At 36.8% G+C, this 19,689-nt stretch overlaps 1 protein-coding gene across 5 annotated transcripts in view; it reads left to right on the forward strand.

Moving 5' to 3' along the window:
• Positions 1-19,689, forward strand: part of ARID4B (AT-rich interaction domain 4B) — a 126,792-nt gene that overhangs the window by 27,598 nt on the left and 79,505 nt on the right. The gene's annotated exons all lie outside the window — the stretch shown is intronic.

The raw sequence follows: 19,689 nt of genomic DNA on the forward strand, positions 1-19,689 counted from the left end.
TAAAATTTGTTAGGCAGGTCAGGAGCTTAGACAAGGGCTAATTATTCTCCACTACTAAGACGAGACCTTCCTGAGTACACTACCCAATGTCCCATAAATTATGAGTCTTTCTAGTCTGGCTGGCGGGAACGAACGCTTTTATTTTTTTGGCTCCATGTGAACCCCAGGCACTGTTTCCCCTAATCCTTTCTGGTGGTTCTCTCCATGGCCTTGGTTGTTTTCCTCACAGGCATGTGCTGATAAATCCTCTGCTGAATTCTTGAAGGGGACCGTTGCCTGTCTCCAGAGTTCTCTTTCCCTGCAGCTTTCTCCTCCCTGGTAGTCTGTTGTATGAATTCTGGCTACTTTGGCCTCTCTAGACTCCTACCCCTGCTTCTTCAAAGGAGTCTTAATGGCTTTTGCCTCAGTTCCCTCTTATTGTTCCATGGCCTGATAACGCTCAAGGCAGTAAACTGGGGCAATTATAGGACTCACCTCATTTGTTTTGTTTTTAGAAGAATCTGTCCTTTTTTGCGTGATGTTCAGTGACTTGAAAACCATTGTTTAAAGAATTTTATTTGTTTTTTTGTTGTAGGCTGGATAGTGAGTCTGGTTGCTTGTTACTCCATTTTGGCTGAAGGAGGAGACTAATCATTTCTTTAAAAGAAAATATCTTACACATTAAAAAAAATCAATAAGTCAGGATTCTAGAAACACAGAAATGGTGCATCAAAATTTATGCCTAGTGTCTGGTGAGCAAATGATCAGTTTAGTCTACTATATTCATGGGATTTGGGCTGATAATATTTAAGTTTGTGAATTAGACAGAAGGTCAGGTTGTCATTAAGAGTTTCATTCCTTTATCAATCTATTTATTCCTCTGCTTACTTGTACCTTCTTTTACATTATCTCACTGAGACTGTGGAAGCATTTTGGTTAGTGTCATAAATGTTACTTTAAGATTTCATGATTATAGTTAGTAGAAAGTTTGCATTTTTTTGGTAATATTTGAATAGTTATATTACTTGAGGATGCTATAAAACTTAGGTTTGGGGGAACCTTCGGGAAATAGTGAGTCACTTCTAGATACTGAGTACAATTTATACCTTTTTCTAACGTTAAGCCTTAAAATTTTTGAATGGAATTCTTACAAAATGTCTTGGTATTTCATATTGTCTAAAAGATTGTTTTAAACTTAATTTAACCCTGTTCTTGATGATAGTGACTGTATTATTGATAAACCTTAGTGCCCCCTTAAATCTGAGGTATAAAATAGAGTAAATACAGTAGTATTTATATGTTGTATTCTCTGGTTAACCAAATATAATATTTTAACCTTGTGGAAGAAGCATAATTACTTCTTTTTGAAAACCATGGAAATGACAATAGGGCCAGTTATGCAGAAAATAGGGAAATTTTGGCAAAGTTAAAAACCAAGTTGAGGTGAAAATGTATATCATTTACAATTAAAACACTTAATATTTAGTTGAAATAATAGGCCATAGTCACATTGTATTTTTAAAGATATGCTTTAAAGATATGCTTATCATATAAGTACAAACAGATGAAAAAGCCAATGAAATAAATGTAATGAAATTTCTCTATCAGATCAGTTTATCACATTGCATCTTAAGATGATTTTACAGTGTACTTGGAGAGCAGGCAGTGTTAGGCCTTATAGAACTAATGGAGATTCATTTAAAATACAGGATGGATTTCATTTCCTTAGAGTCTAAGTTAACTTTTTAGAAATAAATTTATTTATTTATTTATTTTTGGCTGTGTTGGGTCTTTGTTGCTGCGCACGGGCTTTCTCTAGTTGCAGCGAGCGGGGGCTACTCTTCATTGCAGTGCGCGGGGGCTTCTCACTGCGGTGGCTTCTCTTGTTGCGGAGCACCGGCTCTAGGCACGCGGGCTTCAGAAGTTGCAGCACACGGGCTCAGTAGGTGTGGCTCTCAGACTTTAGGGTGCAGGCTCAGTAGTTGTGGTGCACAGGCTCAGTAGTTGTGGCTCGTGGGCTCTAGAGCGCAGGCTCAGCAGTTGTGGCTCACAGGCTTAGTTGCTCCGAGGCATGTGGTATCTTCCCGGACCAAGGCTCGAATTCTTAACCACTGCACCACCAGGAAGTCCTGTGAGTTAATTTCTTTTTTTTTAGAAAGAAAAGTACAGTCTTGGCAAGAAATCTCGTAACTGACAGCCTTTAAGTAAATATTAAATACTAATGTTTAATATTAATAACTTCGTAATAAAAATAAACATTTTATTTGGTTTCTGGTTATAAAAAACTCATTATAGAAAATGTGGAAAAAATAGAAAAGTAGACAGGAAAAAGATTACCCATAATTCAGTCATTGCAGAGATAACTGCTGTTAACATTTATTATATCCTTTTATATATTTACTTCTGTGTGTGAGAGTGTGTGTGTGTGTGTGTGTGTGTGTATTTAGAATAGTTGTTAATAATAATTTTTCTTTTAACCATTTTTAACATTGGCTCCTAAATGGGTAGATCAGTTTAATTTATATATTAGTTATAGATAAATTTTAAAATGTTGATAGGCTGTTACTACCTGATAGGCAGCATGGAATAACATTGAGTAGAAATCTGGGTTTAAGCTCTTTTCCTGCCTCTGATTAGTTGTGACCTTAAAACCACTTAAAGTTCTGTCTCTGTTTGTAAAATAAATTACCAGTGGGCAATAGTAGTACCTTTCCTATTGCCTACAGAGGTTTTATTTTTGTTTTTTTTGGATAAAAATGAATGTGCCTTTTTTTTCTCTTTCTGACTTAGGACTTCACTCTGTATGACAGTCTCTAGGTCCATCCACGTCTCTACAAATGACCCAAAACAAATATTGTATATTAATGCATATATGTGGAATCTAGAAAAATGGTACAGATGAACTGGTTTGCAAGGCAGAAATAGAGACACAAATGTAGAGAACAAACGTATGGACACCAAGGGGAGAAAGTGCCACGGGGGGTCGTGGTGGTGGGGGATGAATTGGGAGATTGGGATTGACATGTATACACTAATATGTATAAAGTAGATAATAATAACCTGCTGGATAAATAATAAATAAATTAAATTAAATTTAAAAAAATGACTATATTACCCCCAAAAAACCAAAACAAGAGCAGCAACAAAAAAGAAATGAGTGTGCCTTGAAAGATGTGGTGTCAAATGTATTATTTTGTAATAATATTAAAAGATATCTAAGGTAGTAAATATTACCATGTCTGGTTAAATCTGATTAATTTCAAAGCTTTCTTGTTCTCTTCCTTTCCCCCATTTTAATTAGGTAACCTTTATGAAAAGCCATTCCGCAGTAGCAATTCTTAGACTTTTTTGGGTCGGTTGAAAGCACAAGCTTTATTGTATTTGTACATATAATCTCTAAAAATTCTGTCTTTAATTGCCGGGTCTTCAGAGACCTGCAGAAACACTTTTATGACTTCCAGTATGACTATGCCTGTATATAAAGTAGTCTTCATCCATTGTTCACAGCACCTGGGTTCACCTACTTGTGCTTCCAAAGTCTGACACACTCATGGAACTAATTTTTGTATTGACTAAATTTACAAACTGTTATCCCAAAGTCTACCAAACAGAAGGTTGCCTTTAGCTGGTTGTGTTCTCTGGAGTAATCTAGAGGAAAATATTACCTATTATGAATTAGAGGCAGCAGTGAGGGATAAAATCAGTGCAGTGCTAAAGTAGGGTCTTGGGTTTACTAGACCACGTAACAAACTTCGTCTGTTGAGGATATGAATAGGTAAAGTCAAGGCTGTAAACAGTTTCATATGATGTCGCAGTGTTAAGGGTCGACCATTATTAGGCACCATTATGCTTTACGTAGTGATTGTGTTTTTGATGATTTTAATTCCTCCAAATATGCCACTAAATTCTAGTACTTCAGTATTTGTCTTTATTCCATACTAGATTCCCCCCTTTCCTGAATCATGGTATATATCCCTAGGCCAGTATTTTACCCCAAATAGGAAAGTTTTAAAGACCATTTTGGTGCCTGAAAATTATTCCATTATTGATAATATTGATACCTAACACGATTAGTAATACATTACTTTCTCTTCAATTGTCTCTCTCTAATATTTCTAGCATTTCTCCTTGGTCTTTTAAATGGTATAAAGAATAGATTTTTGTTAGATATTACCCAGCCTCCCTAGAGTTGCTGACCACTGAGTTAAATAATAACTGCTGCTCACCTGGCGGCATGCTGTGTGGAGTTGCCTTGGTGAGAAGTAGTATGATGGCAAGTCATCCCTTCAATCTGTAGAGTCTGTGACTTTTTATTTTGGGCTCACGTTTGAAACCACTTTGTTTTTTTCTGTTTTTATGTCTTAACGTATAAACCAACAACTAGAAGTTACTCAGGGCTTTTTGTAACTTAGTTTGAACTTTGAGAGGTCATAACTGCCTTCCTTGAGGTGCTTTCCCAATATTCTTGAAGTAAATTTTGTGTTTGCCGAAGAGTGTGATTTTAGTGGTCATCCTTCATTTGGCCACAGCATACCACTTTCCCTTAATGGACTGTCAGTATAAATGCCCTGCCTTTCACTGGCCAAGGACTGAGCATGTAATTCAAGTTACACTTACTAGATATGTTAAAAAGAATAAGAAAATGGAAATTAAATAATGTTAAAATCTTTTATTTTATTAATGGATCAAGTAAGAATAGTATAAATGTCAGATTTGGTGGGCTTGTCGGTGTTTTTAACCCTTTTATGTGACTGTCAAAGAACTCATGTTTGAAGTAAGAGAGTGTGTCAGGAGTCCTCAAGGCCCCCCCCCAGGTTTGGTAATTGGCCGAGAGAACTCACAGGACTCGGTGTATAGTTGTACTTAGGCTGTGCCTTTTTACAACAAAAAGGATACCAAGCGTAATCAGCAAAAGGAAAAGATGCTTGGGGTGAAGTCTTGGGGAAACCAGGTGCAAACTTCCAGAGTCTTTGCTCAGTAGTCACACGGGTCGTGCTCAATTCTTCTAGAAATGAATTGTGACAACACTTCGCAACTGTTGCCAACAGGCAAGCTTGTTAGAGACACAGCACCCAGGGTTTTTACTGGGGGCTAGTCACATAGAAGCCCCACAACGGGCACATACCCAAATTCTCAACTCTGGGAATCAAAGCGGATGTTCAGCATAAACTGTATTATTTGTATATACAGTTTAGGCGCAGTGAGCCACTCTTATCAATTAATTGTGGGAACCCTCCCGAAATTCAAGTTCCCATAACTTCCCAGATGCCATCCAAGGGCCAACCTTGCAAGTAGGCCAAAAATAGCAGTCAGGCCTGCTGTGTTAATAACTCTTTTCTGTAGAGAAGTTTTAGCTTTCACTTTTCTTAGTTTTTACTTTTTGCATTGATAGTTTAATCTCAGATTCTGATTTCTTTGCTAGAACCTTCTTAAGCCAATTTTCTATATTATATTATTTTTACTTATTTATTTATTTTTATTTTTAAATATTTTGGCTGCACGACACGGCATATACAATCTTAGTTCCCTGACAAGGATCGAACCCGCACCCCCTGCATTGGAAGTGTGGAGTCTTAACCTCTGGACCACCAGGGAAGTCCCAATATTATATTATATTATTTTAAATGAGTCTGCTTTCATTGCATTATTTCATTCTGTGTGTATGTTATCTATTTTTTCCATAATCACCATTCTGTCATCTCTCAAGTCTTTAAATGGTAGCCATAATTCCCCATATTGCTTTTACTTTGGCTGTTCCTACCATAATACCCCATACTATATTGGTTAGGAAACCAAGCAGAGAGTCTGTTAGTTGCTGAATATATCTGTTACAGGTTCCTAGAGAAGTAACCTCTAGGTCATTGGTTTTCAAACTGTGGGGTGCATCACAGTTCTCTGGAAGACTTGTTAAAACACAGATTGCTGATTCCCTCCCCCAGAGTTTATAATTCAGGATGCCTGGAGTGGGGCCTGAGAATTTGAATTTCTAACAAGTTCCCAGGTGACGTTGATGCCGTTGTTCCTGGGGACACACTTTAAAAACCTCTTTTCTAGCTTATAATATAATCCACAAATTCATGTAAGCGAGCATAATGTGATCTGTAGCGTTTACATGTGTGAGCACACCTAACACAATATGCTGAAAGTGAGTGAACAGGTGATGGCACTATTGTCAACTCCTGTGTGTTGTGCACCTGCTATTTTTCCCTTAGGATGTTCATAGGACACAAGCTCATGTATATCAACATAAGAAATGGTATTAGAAAAGCCTACTTTATTATTTTTTTAAATTAATTAAATTTGTTTTTGTCTGTGTTGGGTCTTTGTTGCTGCACACGGGCTTTCTCTAGTTGTGGCGAGCGGGGGCTACTCTTCGTTGCAGTGCGCGGACTTCTCATTGCGGTGGCTTCTCGTTGCGGAGCACGGGCTCTAAGCATGCAAGCTTCTGTAGTTGTGGCACGTGGGCTCAGTGGTTGTGGCTCGCAGGCTCCAGAGCACAGGCTCAGTAGTTGTGGCGCACGGACTTAGGTGCTCCGTGGCATGTGGGATCTTCCCAAACCAGGGCTCGAACCCATGTCCCCTGCACTGGCAGGCGGATTCTTAACCACTGCGCCACCAGGGAAGTCCATCTTTTTAAGGGAAATAAAAGACTTCTTATGTTTTGTGTGCTCAGTGAATCTTCCCCACACCACTTGGAATTTATCATGTCACTGGGATAATCACAGTCCAGTGGATTCTCTCTTTAATATTTTCTTGGGGAAAATGGATTAGCAAGGGAGATGCTAGAATTTAAGGTCTTTATTGGCTTTTCTTTCCAGCTGGGACTGCTTTATGGAAGGGAATGCCATTGAAATATGTTTCATGACTTCAGTGGAGTCAAAGAATCATAAGTTGGCAGAGTTTATAGCTGGTGGCAAGGTGGGCATGGTCATCATAAAAGATGGCAAGGCGGGTTTGATAATGAAATTCTGAGAATGTTCTGATCTACCTGGGATCCCTAGGTTGATAAGCAACCTAGTAACTCGCTTGGTATAGATTTTTTAAAAATCCAGGTTTAATAATGAAAATCTGATATAAGCTATCCTGTTATATATATCCTTGAGATTGAGTCTATTGAAAGAAGGCAAGAGCCTCAGAGCCCATTGAAAAAAGGCAAGATCGAGTACCCTGGAGGGCCTGTTGTATATATCCCTGTATGTAGTGTGACCCCCTCCTACCTGCCTTCACTAATGATACCTTGTGTTCATTTCCTTTAAATAGCTGTGCTGTGGGGAAGGGGAAATACTCAGTTCTTAAAATGTGGGAGGAACTATTGGATATTGGCTCTAGTGTAATGGTAACTTCTGGTGACCCAGAAGACTACCAGTGTGATCTAGTAGTAAGACTAGGTGCATGTGGAGAGGCAGGAGATAGAGTTTTGACCTAAGTATATATCTCTACAGCTATTTCTCTACACCTAGAGAAAATTGTTTCTTAGGTGCTAAGTGAATAGATATCCTCAGCAGCTAACAGAATCTCCATTTAGCGTGATAGAGTATGGCAGAAGTAGCCAACCAAGTAAAGCCATTTGATGCCGCCGTTAAAAACTTGAAAGATGCTGGGATGATGATCAGGAGAAAGACCCAAAACAAAACAAAAAAAATCCCTAAAATATTCACACATTAAATATAAGGTATTTTAAAAGTCTCACTTATGTTAATATCATTGTTTATCTTGTGTTGTAGACTAATAACCTGTAATAAAAGAATTCTTTTGATGAGATGTATTGGAAAGTTCTTTCCAGTTTTAGTGATACATATAATACAAATTGAGACTCCATAGGAGGCAAGGACCATATATTATTATGATTTCATTCTTTAAATTTACTGTTTTCCTAGAGCAGTTTCAAGTATCTAACTTTGTATTATAATGAAATATATATACTATGGTTAACAAGAACTTAGATAAATTATTCAATAAGTATTCAGTTCAGTAAGAAAAGAATAGTTAGTAGATTAATAGACTAGGAGTTAATTTTTTCATATTGCAATCTTTAAGAATTGTGGATCAAATTAGTTTTGTAGTTTCTGAGATTTTAATTATAAAGGCTTTGGCAACTCCCCAGCCCCGATCCAAATCATGCTAGCTGGAATATACAGTATTAAATGTGTCCAATTAAGTGTTCTCAGTGTCACAGACCTTGAAGAATTACTTTAAAAAAAATTCTTTTTGACAATATGGCTGAACTTGGAGGGCATTATGCTCAGATAAACCAGACAAAGACAAATACTGCATATTATCACTTATAAATGGAATATTAAAAAGCAAGTAAGTGAATAAATACATAGATTAATTTGAATTTCTTGGGGGAAAGTTCTTTTATCTTTAAACATTGATTTGGTTTTGTTTGCTCATTTTCTTCAACTAGATAATGACTTTTTGAAGACAGGAAAACTATTTTGTTTTTTTGTATGTTCTGGGCACCTAGCCACTTTTGATTTGGTTTGATTGATTGATTCATTCGTTCATTCATTCACTTAGTATTTTATTGAGCAGTTATTATTCCTGCTTTTTTTTTTCTTTTGGGCTGTGCCTCCAGGCTTGCGGGAACTTAGCTCCCCGACCAGGGATCAAACCGGGGCCCTGACAGTGAAAGCGCCCAGTCCTAACTGTTGGACTGCCAGGGAATTTCCTATTCCTGATTTCTTCCTGGTTAATGCTCTGTTTTTTTCTTCTAATTTGGTAAGATACTTCTAAGTTTTGAAAAATATGAGTGGAAAAAGGAGAAAAGTCTGTTGAAAACAGAAACTTTTTTAAGTATAAGTATATTTTTAATAAGCTGATAAGAGTGTAGGGCCAGACCTGTATAGTAAAGGCTTATAAGTTGATTTTTAAAAATTGAGAACCAGAGGTTGTTTTTTTACTGCTGTCTTCTGATGGTACTAATGCTGTAATAATGACCTGATGACCTTAAATAGCTTTTTTAAAAACCTGGTTTTTCCATGGGAAGGGTAACCAAAATGTACAGAATAATGGCTTCCCATGTGGAAGAAGCAGGGTCAGTGGTGTTGGGAGTTTTACAGTTGGCAGTAATCTCAAGAATGCTTTATTATGATATTTCTTTCACATCTTAAACATTCATTACAAATATTTCTGTATTAAATAATAAAGTTTGAATTGCCATAAGAAATCTGTTTTTTTACTTTGTAGGTCCATATTTCATTATTCCTTATTGATCTTCTAGGATTTTTTATATTGTGACAATTTAGATTAAAATTTTAAACTAGAATTGGTTTAATATTTGTATGAATAGGATCTAAGTCCTAAATATCCCAGGACATTGTGGATGTTCAGTAAATGTTTGTAGAATTGCAATTACATTTTATGTCTTCTTAGATACGATTCTGATGGGTTTTAATTAAGGCTTTTTTGGTTACAGGTAATAGAAACCGCCTCAGATTATTGAAAGCAGAAAAGAGAATTTACTTTATGGATACTGAATACCCATGAGCAGAAAGTCCAGTCAGGTTTGAGGAGAGATTTAAGTTTTGGAAAGCTAACAGGAACTAAGGCTAGCGATTCTCTCAGTCACTCAAAGGACACAGTCTCGCATGTGTCCCCTTTTTTCTCTGCATGTCTGTTCTGTTCTTTTTATTGCTCTTCCTCTCTCTCGTTATAGACCGGTTTTCTCTCCTTCTCACTACGCATGCCAGAAAATGGCTAACAGGCTGTATCACCTTGCTCTACTAACAATTTGATTAGCATTTCAGCTTTGAAGTTTTAGGAGAAAGAACCGCTTTGGCACAGTTTGGATCACATAGATGGCTGGCGATCTGTATAGTCCACTTCTTGTCAGCAAAGTGTATTGCCGGAACATAGCTCTTTGTTAAGAGAAATAATCTAGTAGTGGGTGCTTGTCACAACTTATTCTTTATGAAACTATGTGGACTTTCTTTCACTGTAAAAATTTGGTCATCTGAGAAGTTATAAAGCGCATTTTAGATTTATCAGCATATGACATTTTATGTATAACAAGGTCACAACTTTATTATATGTTTATATTATATATTTATGATATATATAAATACATATTGTATGTTTATTATATTACTGTTATCAACCCCACTTTACAAATGTGAAGCTAGGCTCAGAGAAGTTAAAGACCATGTCCCAAAGGTCACCTAGCTAGTACATTACAGACGTGGCGTTTGAACCCAGATACTCTGATTCCAGAGCTCATGCTTTTGAATTCTCAATATATAAGATGCCTCCCAATATAAGGTGTTTTTGAAATATAAATAATTTTTACCTTAAGAGAAATCTCATTTAGCAGGGCTTAACTAATGCCTGACTTTTTTGGTTCAATAAGTGATTCCTGAATTCCTCCTATATGTAGGTGCAATTCTAAGACCAGGACATCTAAAGATAAATAAGATGCTATTTCTGCCTTAAGTTGCTCAATCCAGGAGAGAAGACAGATACAAATCACTGAAATGCAGTGTGAAACTTTCACCTTTACAGAATGATTGTATCCATTTGGGACAGGCAAAGCCAGTATATAGCATGGCAATGAGTATTGTAGCATTGGTTACCAAAGGGGTTAATACATGAGGGCTCTGAAATTATAGTGAATTCTGTGACTTAGAATATTTACTACCTACGTACTCCATGGGTCAATTTCTTTTGGTCACTAGACAAAGAATGGATAGAGTTTCAAACGATTGGAGGTTACTGTTTCCTTTTGATGGCTTCTTTCAAGGTCATTTTCTTTTTTTTTCTTTTTGGCGGCACGGCTTGTGAAAGCATGGAGCCCCAACCACTGGACTGCCAGGGAATTCCCAAGGTCATATTCTTGAGCATATAAAACTGAACAAAAGCTTGGTTGGTGGCCCACACAGCCATCAAGTGGGAAAATAGCCATAGCTACATTAGTGGTATAAGGGGTCCAGATCTCTGTGTGAGGCCTAGTCCTCTGGCCACAGGAGGAAATATACATAGGTGGAGTCCTGTGAGCTACAGAGTGATTGGTGGTGCAGAGCTGTGTCTTGCTCATGGGCGATAGAGCAGGAGCAGGGTCTGAGCAGATTGTGGAACAGGACTTTGATGTTTTCTTGGGTGTTGGTCTGTCGTTTCCCAGCTGCTTGAAAGAAATGGAGAAAATCAGTATGAGATTGAACCGAATATAAAATTGCCAATATTTGACCTTTTTTTGATTTATGAAAAATAGCAATTTCATGTGGTTTAATCTAATGTTTGCCGAGTGTTTACTCAGGACCTGTCAGTCTCCTAAAGATTCTAAATATGCTACCTAATTTAATTTAAAACTTGCAAGCATCCTGCAAGATTGGTCTACAGAGAAGAAGCCAAAAACCAAACTGGTGGGGTGGCATACCCAAAGACAGACAGTTATTAAGTACATGAATTGCAGTCTCTCTGGTTCTGAAGCCAGAGATTGTGCAGATTTGTACATTGAGCAGTTCAAGTAGACAGCAACCATTCTGAAATCATGTAAAAAAATAGGAGATGGCTTGTATCCGGAGAGCCAGTGAACCAAGATGCAAACCGCAAGTCCACATGGCCAGATATAAATCATAACAATGCCAGTTTATGGTTTTTCTTTGTGCTTCTGATTTTTGAACTGGCTGCACCACTAATTTCCAGATTATTAAAGTTTAAATATTATAAATAAGCAAGGTATGTTCTGAGAACGATGTTACGCTAATGCAGATTCATTTGAATAAGTTTTTTTTTTTTTAATTTTATTTACTTATTTAATTTTGGCTGTGTTGGGTCTTTGTTGCCGCACGTGGGTTTTCTCTAGTTGTGGCGAGCGGGGGGTACTCTTCATTGCAGTGCGCGGGCTTCTCATTGCAGTGGCTTCTCTTGTTGCGGAGCATGGGCTCTAGGCGTGCGGGCTTCAGTAGTTATGGTGCACAGGCTTCAGTAGTTGTGGCACACGGGCTTAGTTGCTCCGTGGCATGCGGGATCTTCCCAGACCAGGGCTCGAACCCGGGTCCACTGCATTGGCAGGCAGGTTCTTAACCACTGCGCCACCAGGGAAGTCCCTTGAATAAGGTTTTCTGATCTCACTAGCAAGATTACAAATAAGTTTAACCTCTTCTGAGGGCAAAATAAGTTGGCTACCTTTGTGTTAAAAGTGCCTTTGCTTTTTTGGCACATAGAATAATGTTTTAAATACAGGAGGCACTTAATAAATGTCTTTCCCAATATAATTCTCTCTTACCTTTTTGCTGATGATGAACATTCTAGTTAAAATGTCTTTTGTGAGTTATTTAAGTTTCCAGGAATATGCAGACACTCCTCTGTGAATATGTAGGTATCTCTCTGGTTAATAGATGTGGGTCTAAAATTTACTTATAAATAATTTGTAGTTCCATCCCCCAAAGTGACTTAAATTTTAGGAAGAAAACAAAGAAATATATGTACCATCCAGAGAAGATTTTTGTGTTTGGGAGAAAGGGTTGATTTCTTTTTTTTTTTAATATGCAAGAACTTTTATAATCCAGTTTAAAAAAAAATTAGTAACTCAGACAGGTAAAGAACATAAATGAGCAATTCATAGGAAAAATATGCACATGCCCAATAAATATACACTATTTAAAAATTATTTTCATGTAATTTCAAATTTACAGTACAAAGAATTCATATAATCTATGTATGTATACAGATATATGTATCCATTCGTATTATCTTCAGACTTTTTGAGAGCAAGCTGAAGACATGATGTCCTGTCATCCCTAAATACTCCGGGATGTAATCCCCAACAAAAAAGGACACTATTCTACCTATTCTGCATTCACCCGTCTAAATCAGGAAATCGGCATTGGTATGATAACTACCATCCTATTCTCAGGCCCTTTTTAAATTTCACCAACTCTCCTAATGTCTCTTTTTCATTTCTGACCTATGCTCAATCCAGGAATACACGTTGCATTTGATTATCACGTTTCTTCAGACTGCTTCAGTTTGAAACTCCCAGTTTTCCCTGTATTTCATGTCCTTTAGAGTTTTAAGAAATACACACCTTAAATTCCGTAGATCTAATTTTTCTCATTGTCAAAGTTATTCTTGCCAGGTATACCACAAAAACGATGTGCTTTTGTCCTCAGTGCATCACGTCATTCCACCACTGATAATTGAATAGTATTCCAGGAATATGCCAGTATCCTGTTCTTCATCAAACCTTCACTCATCAGTTTAGGATCTGTTGAGAACTCTGTGAAATCAGTCACCTTCATGATGGTTGCCGAAAGATGATTCTCTGTTTCCATCATTCCTACTATATTTATTAACATTTTACTGTAAGGAAGAGCTTTCTTCCTTCTGCATTTATTTATTTATTCATCATTCATTCATGTGTTTGTCAATATGGACTCAGGGATGCGAGTTTTACTGAATGGGTTATAATTTATTATATAAATTATATAATTTATTATATAAATTACAGTAGAATACACACATCTTGAGTTATTCAGTTTTGACATACACATACATCCCTAACAGGATAACAGGACAACCAATCTTTTTTTTGGTGCTCAAACTTTCCCCCCGTTTGGCTAGTAGTAGCCCTTCAGGGTGACTCCTGTGTCCCTTTGAAGTGTCTGCATTATTTTTTGAGCATTTCTTTACTTTCTGGCACAAGATATTTTACATCTTCTTGTACTTTCCCTGCCCAACTTTGAAATTAACCATTTCTCCAAGGATTCCTGGTTCCTTTTAATGTAGGATGGGTTTTAGAAATCAGGATATACGCCATTGATATGCTTTTTGTTTTTTTTTGTTTTTCAACTTCTGACATTTTCATTTAACACATTGATTCTGTTTCCATGTCAGAGGAACGAAATGCCGCCAGGGAAGTGGTAGAGTGGCTCTTGTTTCCCACTTGGGGAGCCTGAAAATCAAAAAAGTGGGAGTAGTCAGAGTTGAGCTGTCAGTTGTTCTTAGTGGACAGAGTTAGGAAAATATATGGATGTATATATGCACACACACAAACACACAAATATATATGCATATACACATACACATCTATAACTACGTGTTCATTTTTCTGTGTGTGTATATATAATACATATGTATATATATAATACCTACGTTGTATATATGTAATACAACCATGAATTCATATTTCTAATTCCATTCCAATACCTTAGACTTCTTTTTAGCCTTGCCCCTTCCTTTTAAATTTCTTTGTCAGTGAGAAAAATGGCCCCAACTATCCTCAGTATATTTACTTACTTGATCATTCAGTTTACTTACTTGGCCACTGTAACAGATCTTCCAACCCTGCTGCTCATTTCCTCTGTCCCTGCTTAGCTCCCAGAATGTTCTCAGCCACAGAGCCTGCCTGTGCTTCCATGTGGCTCCCCCAGCCTCCTCCTTGCCACCTTGCATACTCAGCATCTGTCCCTTACCTCCTGTCCCCAGTACTGACCCCTCACTACCCCATGTCCTTAAAGCGACATGAAAAGGTGGAGAGGGAATGGCTCCAGAGAAGATTTTAAAGTTAGATTGCACAGTTTTCTTTATTTCCTCAATGTACTCGTTTTTTGGTATGTCCTAAAAAATTATGTATTTTAGTTTTAAGCTTAGTTTTAAAATGACGTACCCTTATAGATGCGTTTTTCGTTCATTCATCTATTGGAATTACCCACATTATTGTTTTAATGCCTCCTTGGGATTGTCATAAACAGAAAGATTGTTTTCATAGATGTATTGTCACACTGTGTGTTTAAATACATTTATTTAGTGAGGATTTTAGTATCAGATTTAATATCTTGCGTTCTGATTCTCTTGGCTGCATTGGTACTGCCTTAGTAACCAATTTGAATGCTTACTGTTTTTAAAAACCTACCTCAATAAAATGTCAGTGTCAACATTAGCCGTTTGGAGCATTGATTCAACTGTTATCTTTCTGACACTTGTATATTTGGGTACTTACATATTTCCATGGCATTTTGGCTTCTTGAAGGATTATTATCCACCAATATCTAATTTAAAAATTGCTTATGCTTTTAGTGTTTCCATGGAATTCAATGGTTTCTAGGTGCCAGTTAGGACATTTGGTAGATTGACTAGAAAAATAAATGTTTAAGCAATGCTAGGATAAGTATGAGGTAATTGTTGCCTTGACAACTGGAAAACTGTTACGTTTGCTAAACAAAGGGATGGTAATATAGTAGTTTAATTTCTTTTTTGGCATGGAGGTGCTATATAAAAACATTTTATTTTAGCCTCTGAGATGGTCTGTATTTTTGACCAAAATCAGAAAAGCAGAACAAAAAGAGAAAGTAAGAGTTTTGTTTTTTTTTTTTTTCCCCTGGTGATATACATGTACATACACCTAACAGGGTTGGTGTTGGTCAAAGGAATCTTGGTAAACCTGCTGGCATGATTCTTTGTATATCTCTGCATTGGATCAAAGTACAGTAGCCTCAGAATAGGTGTGTATAGTCTTGATTTTGTCTTGCTGCCACACTAAAAGACTGTGATAGACTTTATGGAGCATCCCCACAAACACTTTACCTCTCTTGCTACTAGAATTCAACTTGATTACTTTATTTCTGAATTGAATAGGGGGATAATATTTTAAACACCCCTCCCCCCATATACACAATTATACTGGCATCTGTTCTGTTTATGTGGGATCTCTTTGGTGTAGGACTCAAATTTTTTTTTTTTTTTTTTTTTGCGGTACGCGGGCCTCTCACTGTTGTGGCCTCTCCCGTTGCGGAGCACAGGCTCCGGACGCGCAGGCTCAGCGGCCATGGCTCACGGGCCCAGCCTCTATGCGGCATGTGGGATCTTCCTGGACGGGGGCACGAACCCGTGTCCCCTGCATCGGCAGGCGGACTTTCAACCACTGCACCACCAGGGAAGCCCTCAAATTTTTTTTGAAGTCACAATTATACCCCAGATTTTTGAGTAATAATAACAGCCTTTATTTGGTATTGTATGCTGGGGTCTGTTCTAATAAGCACTTTACATGTAGCAGGCATTTCAGTCTTCATCCCTGTGAGATAGTCACTATTTATTATATCTAGAGGCAAGGTCATCTGGCTACTAAGTGGTAGATTTGAACCTAAGCATCTGATTCAAGAGCCTGTGCTCTTAATTACTGTATTATACTGACTCATTAGTATAGTCATTCCAAGTGCACTGGAGAATATAGACAAGTATTAATACGAACGTTCAAAATAACCCATAATCCCAGTCACTACAGATTATAATACTTTGAGTATTATAATTGAGTTGTTAACTGTGGGAGTCACATTATGAGTATATAGGGGAGTTACTGTACAGTTCTGTCTTCTTTTTTATAAGTTTGAAATGGTCCTTAGTATACATTTTAGAAAGCAAAGGCTACATGCCAATTGTAAAAAACAAAAAAGGAACTTTTTTTTTAAGAAAAGAAACAGGAAGACATACTTTGGATAAAATGTTTTTATATACATACCCCTCCTTTCCACTCCCTTTCTCATAAGTTAATCCCGCTTTAACAGTTGTTTTTATCTTTAATATGTATGTTTTTTCTATATGTATAGTATAACGTATTTTTATTTCTGCATTTCTAGAAGTAGAAAAAGTATAATACTTTAAAGACATATACATAGTACCAATCATCCTGTATTATGTTCTCATTAGATTTAATGCTAAAAAATATTGTATTCTGAGGAGTATTGACATTAGTTGAAAAAGTGAGAACAGTGGTTTAACTTTCTCTTTACACTGACTTATGGTGAGCAATCATTTAAAATGAGGTTTTGCCTTTCCCATTTTAAAAAGGAAAAAAGGAGGAGGTGCCAAATCTGAATTTACATTGGTTTAATGACTTGTTTGCCCAACTCAGTGTTTCATAATAGTAATTGTGAATAGTTAAATACTTCTGGCATCATAACTGAATACTTTCTAATACTGGCCCCATTTTCCTGTAGTGGAAACTGAAGTTTAGGGAGGTTCAGTAGCCTATAAAGACTCATGTAGTTAGCATAGGAATAGAGCTGGGATTAGGACCTTGTCTTTTGCTCTCAAAAACTGTGCTATATTAGTCTCACATTACACTAATGATAGAGTGATAATTTATGGTCTGCTAAAATTACATACACAAATATGACCATGTAGGTTGTGAGTTTCATTTGTTTTTTCTGTAGAAATTCATACTTTGGTTTAGCGTAGTTTCACTTCTAGACAATTACGTGTCTCAGAGTATCCTATTCTGACCATCTTTGTAATAACCTTAGTCCTTTAACATAGGCATGTTAAACAAATGTATACAGAATTCAGATTATTTTATTCATCTAATGATGAGAAATTAGGGACAGAAAAGTAACTTACCTAAGATGATACAAAAAAAAAAATACAGGCAGAAATTAAGATCAGAACATAGACCTTTGCTTTTCCTATGCTCTTTTAGAGAAATTAACCCTGCTCTAACAATGTATTTAGCAGGTTTTTGTTACACTTTGGCTTCCCTTTGCAAGTATTTTTGTAACGGACATTTTCTTTATATACCTTGCTGATTCCTCTTCATGTGTTCTAGCTTGAAGGAAGGAAAATATTACCCTTCAAAAATAATAATTTGCCCTCATGATATTTGAGCTAATTATTACTCTTTTCTGTCAACATGGATTTTCATGTTAGTAAGGATGTAGGATGGGCTTAGTTTTGGGGGAAAAGTTCCCTTTCTCAAATTCAAGATGAATAAGTCTGTTCATTAAGCATGTTTATAGTTTGCTGGGGTTGGAATGTTGCCAGTGTTTGATATTGAATATTAATGAAAAGAATACATAAATGGGTTTCTGTATACTAGTAGTCTAAATATATTACTATCCTATTCCCCCCGCCCCTTTTTGGTTCAAAATTCTCTATAATAAAAGTACCTAAAAAGCTTATCACTTCTTAAATATTTATTTGTTCCTGAGTAGGCACAAACATGCACTTTTAGATGATCTCTTTTTCTCTTCTACATTTCAGAATTTCTTGTTCTACATTTCAGAATTTTACTGGCTAATAAGGCAGGAAGTGTTAATGGGAGAGGTTGCAAGTTGTGGAGAGTAATGAACCTTATGGTCATGAAGAGTGCCCCTCCATTTGGGCTTGTCTAGCAGTAACACACAATACCAATTGAACCACAGAGTGGATTGATACCTTTTGGAAATTTTCCTAAAATTTCTGGGTGAAGTGCTGTGAGTTCCTTTCATATTCTTGCTAAAATAAAGCCACTAGCTTGTCTGGAACTTATTCAAAATTTTGACTGGGAAGATGATATTTTAAGAGGGCTAATTTGTAAAGTAGAAATGCATTTATTAACTTTAGGTGCAAGAGCAGTACAAAGTTATCAAATCATAGTTATATCAACAGATTTTAAAAGTAATAATGCAGAAATGATTATCCTTCTATGAGGTTACACTTCTGTTATGGCATAAATAAATTGAAATATAGGCATTTTCCTAAGTAGATTTAAGAAATCGTATACTTGATATGTTTTGAGGGTTTTTTTTTTTTAATACTGTTCATGAAATACATAGAATGTGAGGCAAATGTCCATTAAGGAGGGTGACCTGATATTTCTAGTTGTAGCACCCTTGTTTTGGTTTATGATACCTCTCCACCTTTCAAAAAGTGATTAAAATTGTTTGACATATTTATGGTCACTTTTGTTATAGCATTAGAATTTTTTTTTGAGATAAATCTCTTCTAGGTGTATTAGCCACAACTATTAGGGATGAATTTATTTTAAGATCCAAATGAAATTGATATATTCATTATTTATTGCTGTATAACAGCATTTTTCCACCTTATGGTCTGTGGAATTTCTGCAGGATGTTAATAGATGTTAATTTAAGAAACGTTCTTTGGGGACTTCCCTGGTGGCACAGGGGTTAGGAGTCTGCCTGCTGATGCAGGGGACACGGGTTTGATCCCTGGTCCGGGAGGATTCCACATGCCACGGAGCAACTAAACCTGTGCGCCACAACTACTGAGCCTGTGCTCTAGAGCCTGCGAGCCACAACTGCTGAAGCCCACACGCCTAGAGCCCGTGCTCCGCAACAGGAGAAGCCATCTCAATGAGAGGCCCGCGTACCATAGTGAAGAGTAGACCCCGCTCACGGCAACTAGAGAAAGCCTCTGTGCAGCGACGAAGACCCAATGCAGCCATAAATAAATAAATAAAATAAAATCTATTTAAAAGTTTTAAAAAATAAAAGAGGTTCTTTGGACAAATAGATTGGGAAATGATGAGGCAGAGTAGGAATTCATTCAATGAACTGATTTTCCCAAACTCCCAACTCTTTTTCTTTCTGGTGGAGCATCTTGGAATATTAGTATTTCTTGTAAAACACGTTGGGAAAAGTTACTTACATAATCTTTCTTTGGCTATAGAATTGATTAATATAAGTAGAACTCCTTAGAAATATAGATCCTGTGCAGAAAAGTACCTGATTATAAAAAGAGCAGCTAGATTAGGACTATTAAAAATTAAATCACAAGTGAGGAAACTTAAAATAATATTTATTGTAGACAGGAAGTGAACAGTGAACTCATGCCAAAGCAGTTGAGACATTTTGGCTGAGTTTTTACTTCAGATTTTTCAGACTGGATTTCTTCATGTAGTTTTCACCAGTAGTTTGAATGCATGTGGGTTTCCCCCACCCCTTTTATGCTGTTCTACCTTCCCATTGTCTAGATAGGGATATAACAAAGCTAATCTGA

The sequence above is a fragment of the Delphinus delphis genome, chromosome 16, assembly GCF_949987515.2.
Source record: "Delphinus delphis chromosome 16, mDelDel1.2, whole genome shotgun sequence".
Taxonomy (NCBI): domain Eukaryota; kingdom Metazoa; phylum Chordata; class Mammalia; order Artiodactyla; family Delphinidae; genus Delphinus; species Delphinus delphis.